Genomic DNA, 5,000 nt, shown 5'->3' on the forward strand with positions numbered 1-5,000 from the left:
GTTAATAATGGAGATTCGACCTTGAAAACCAAATTGTGAACTTTCCTGCATGATATACTCGTAGTAAAAAAATTTCTCGATAAGTAAAGAAATAAAAGCATGTTTTTAGCTCAACTATGATTTTAAAATTAGTGAATTTTTTGCTTGTAAACATATTTACTAAAAAACACAAATTATCATAAATTGAACTGCAAGTGAAGTTGAGTTCCCAAAGAATATCGTATACAGACTTGCATTTTCCTTTATTAAAAATCTCCAAAATTAAAAGATAAACCACTGTTTTAGTCGAGACTGGATTTTTTTAAATTGATTATTGAATCAACATAATAATTCACAATTTTTTTCTGGGTATTGACAGTTAAAGAAACAGTCAGCAACCAGAAAAAAATCGTGAATTATTATGTTGATTCAATATTAAATAAAAAAAAACCCTAGTCTCAACTAAAACAGTGGTTTATCTCTTAATTTTGGAGATTTTTAATAAAGGAAAATGCAAGTCTTTATACGATATTCTTTGGGAACTCAACTTCACTTGCAGTTCGATTTATGATAATTTGTGTTTTTTAGTAACTATGTTTACAAGCAAAAAATTCACTAATTTTAAAATCATAGTTGAGATAAAAACATGTTTTTATTATCTATATTTTTGTGGCTTTGCTTTGATAACGGTATTGATAGATAAAAAAAAAGAGAAACATGTTTACATATTCATAAAATATCAATTGAAAAATCAAAATACTATATTGGAAAATTCAATATCAATTAATCTGCCGTCTATTTATCGTTTTTGAAAAATATTGTTTCTTAAGTCAGTATCCCCAAAATTTTATGTAAGACAAAAAGCACATTCACTTGAAATGCATACTTGTATATCGCTAGAAATAAATTCTAGCATTATATTTCTTAACTAATGCAAAAATGCTTTGAGGAGAATTTCAGTTTTACTGATCTATAAAAGCACAAATTCTAACTTCGACACAGGACAGGCATAAGGAAACTTCAAAGTTTTGAAGGCAAAAATTGAGCTTTTCCTCGAATGTAACGTGAATGTTTAATCTATAACAGACATGTTATCCTGGAATATTGACATTTTGCTCAGCAACAGAACCCATCACGTTCCATCAAAGGCTTTGCCCAAAGATGCTAGAGCTACGATCATGCATAAATAATGTTTCATATGCCAGCGATTACTTAGCTTCGAACAGCGATACGGGAACGTCATTCAAGAGCCAGTTTGCTCATAAAATTGCCAGCATACACTCCTTTAAGAAATGGCAGACTTTGGCAGGGAATTTTTCTCTTCTGAATATTGAATGATAAATATGCATGACTCAAAAATGAAGAAATGAGAGGAACTACTAAAGTCGTAGAACTATCAAAGAAGGCCCAGGAAAGAAGACTGAAGTGGTATGGCCATGTGATGAGAAGGGATGAGACGTATGTAAAGGAGGAGAGTGATGCAGATGGAGGTGCCTGGTGGGAGAGCAAAGCTAAGGTGGATGGATGTAGTCAGAGAAGATCTGAGAGACAAACAATTGTCAGAGGACGATGTGTTTGACAGAGCCAGGTGGAGGAAGAAAGCTGTCAGAAACATCAACCCCACATAGAAGTGGGGAAAGATGCAGAGGAAAAGAAGAAGAGATATTCATGACTTTGAGGCAATTTCTTTGTAAGAGCAATGGAAGAGGAAATGATGGATAGAAATAAGGATTTTCTATTTCTGTGTTTCAGCAGTGTAAGAGTAGAAAATAAGCAGATATAAATTTTTTTTTATTTATGTATTATTGACGTGTTTCAAATTTTAGTAGCTGTTTAATGGGCATAGATAATGACCGAGATATGGATACTAGCTATATTAATAGTATAGATCTATATAGAATTAGTAATAATATGATAATAATTATAATTATAAAATATTGAAAACAGGTGGTCGAAAGAAATATGCATCTCATTTGGTATGTCAGGTTTCTTCAGGAATTACCAAAACTACTTAAATTAGTATTCATACTTTCCAGGAATTTCGAAATCGAGTAGTCATTAATTTGACAGATTTAATAAAAAAAATTACTTCATTGTTATTAGACAGACAATAAATGATTCGGAGGATTTGTTTGTCATAAATTAAAGACGACGTTGTCTCTGACTCTCAGTACCACAACAACTCTTCATTAGAAGTAATATATATATATATATATATATATATATATATATATATATATATATATATATATATATATATATATATATATATATATATATATATATATATATATGCAGGATTTTGAGTAGTGACACATGCATCAGTAAAGTCTTTTTAAGTAAAGTCTTTATAATATATTTATGCCTTGGAAGCTCACAGTCCCAACCATATGTCCAGTAATATCTTCACACACACAGAAAGAGAGAGAGAGAGAGAGAGAGAGAGAGAGGGAGAGAGGATGGGGAAGTGAGCGTCAGGGAGACACTTTGAATGTATAATGAAGAAATGCTTTTTCTAAGGTGCATAAAAAAGAGGCGCTTTCAGGCCAACAAAGAAAAAATAATAAGACTCTCTCTCTCTCTCTCTCTCTCTCTCTCTCTCTCTCTCTCTCTCTCTCTCTCTCTCTCTCTGAAAGTTTCACGGGTTCGATACCGGGGAAAGGAACGCAACCCTGGGGCCACGAAACGTCTCTCTCTCTCTCTCTCTCTCTCTCTCTCTCTCTCTCTCTCTCTCTCTCTCTCTCTTAATGGTTTATGGCCCCTCTTCCCAACTCTCCTTCTGCAGTCAATGTATCCTGTTTTTTCTTCTTCTTCTTCTTCCTCCAAAGTCATTATTCAAGATGAGGTCTTGGACACTTTGGGATGCCAGGCGTTGCGAGTAATTATTTACAGGGAGGCGTAACGAAAATTTATGGATATACTGTTATCGATTTTTGTCGATTTTTTTTTTTTCTTGCAGGTGTCGAGGATAAAAATGTGTATAAGGAGAAAGGTGACTACTGTTATGTATGTATGTATATATATAAATATATATACATATATGTATATACTGTATATTATACATATATATACAATTATATGTATACATTTATAAATATACATATGTATATATATGATATATATATATAATTTATATATATGTATATATATATATATATATATATATATATATATATATATATATATATATATGTATATATATATATATATATATATATATATATATATATATATATATATATATAGAGAGAGAGAGAGAGAGAGAGAGAGAGAGAGAGAGATCTTAAATCTCATGTCCCAAAAAAATAACAGAAGAGTCTTTACATATCAGTGGCTTACAACGAAACTAAGAATAAATGACATAATTGTCAAAACGTCAAGAGCATAGACAGGTAATGGCAATCCGCTTACTATCTCAGAAGGGGAGAAGAGGAAGCACAACATAAGATGATTACGGGAATAAAGAGAAGAATAGGAGAGACGATTGAGAGGGAGATGAGGACGAACAGACGCGAATGATAAGGTGCAAAGGGAGAGAAGGCGTTAAAGTTATAGGAATATTGGATTACAAGTCACTCTGGAAGATGGGAAAGGAGAAAAGCATTGAATCAGTATCGGGGTGAAAAAGATTATTGTATTTCTTATTGCTTTTTACGTTATGTTTAATTGGTAAATACGCGTGGTAGCTTTAATGTCGTTTAATGTTTTGGAAGGATAGCGGTTCCCAGGTTAGAATTTTGCAGTTAACTGAAATTAATGTTTATGTATGTGTGTGTGTGTGTGTGTGAGAGAGAGAGAGAGAGAGAGAGAGAGAGTATACACTATTACATTACATATATATATATATATATATATATATATATATATATATATATATATATATATATATATATATATATATATATATATATATATATATATATATATATATATATATATATATATATATATATATGTATGTATGTATGTATGTATGCATATTATCACTAAACGCCTCCTTTCCTCTGTATTTCTAACAATTGTTTATGTATAATATATTCTGTTTTCGCTTGGTCTTGTATGTGTGTGTCAGTGTGTCCGTAACGTATCTCTGAAAAAAACATCAATTTTATGAATGGGAATATGATCCAAAGACTACTCAATAAAAATAATTAACTGGAAACTTATAACAGATCCACAAGCGTGGAAAACGAAAAATCCACGCTTGAAGGCAGAGAAGCAAGCACAATTGACAGTGCATCCTGAAAATAGGTTAATCAAAAAAAAAAAAAAAAAAGCGAACGCAGTAACATCAGAATCAGCATCCGCTTTCCCACGGAATATCCCCTGGAAAGATGCTGGAGAGAGAGAGAGAGAGAGAGAGAGAGAGAGAGAGAGAGAGAGAGAGAGAGATAATACAATACCCAAATGTGAAAACAAGAAATTAGAAAGGGCTGATATTGCTCGAGATGTCATTTAAGTTATTTCCCAGGAGAGGACGACTAGAGGTCCCGGATTCTCCTCTACTTTGAAATCATCATCTCGGTGATGGTATGTGGTGGTGGTGATGGTGCTCTCTCTCTCTCTCTCTCTCTCTCTCTCTCTCTCTCTCTCTCTCATCCTGGATTTTCTTCTGAAGGGGATGCTCGGGCTTAGATTAATTTTTTTTTTTTTACTGTAATGCTTATTTGAATGGATAAAATTTTTTTCACTTCTTATATCTCTCTTTGATCTTCGGGAAACGCTACTTACTATATTAGTTGTTCATATTTAACCTTCTCATCTTATTAATAGCGTTGTTGGACATATAGATATCATTTCCATTACACCATGACGATTAACTTTGATGAAAAGGGATACAATTTTTTTCTTTTTATCATAATTTAATTAGCCTTGATATTGATACTATTTCGAGTTTATGCTATGTCATCAAAACTTGCCTAACCTCTTTGGTCTACTATTTCCTGTCTTTAAATGTCAGTTTAATCTCCTGCACGGTCAATATAAGGAGGAAAAAATAAAAGAAGTATTAGGAAATTCCC

The sequence above is a fragment of the Macrobrachium rosenbergii genome, chromosome 41 (genome assembly GCF_040412425.1).
Source record: "Macrobrachium rosenbergii isolate ZJJX-2024 chromosome 41, ASM4041242v1, whole genome shotgun sequence".
Classification (NCBI taxonomy): domain Eukaryota; kingdom Metazoa; phylum Arthropoda; class Malacostraca; order Decapoda; family Palaemonidae; genus Macrobrachium; species Macrobrachium rosenbergii.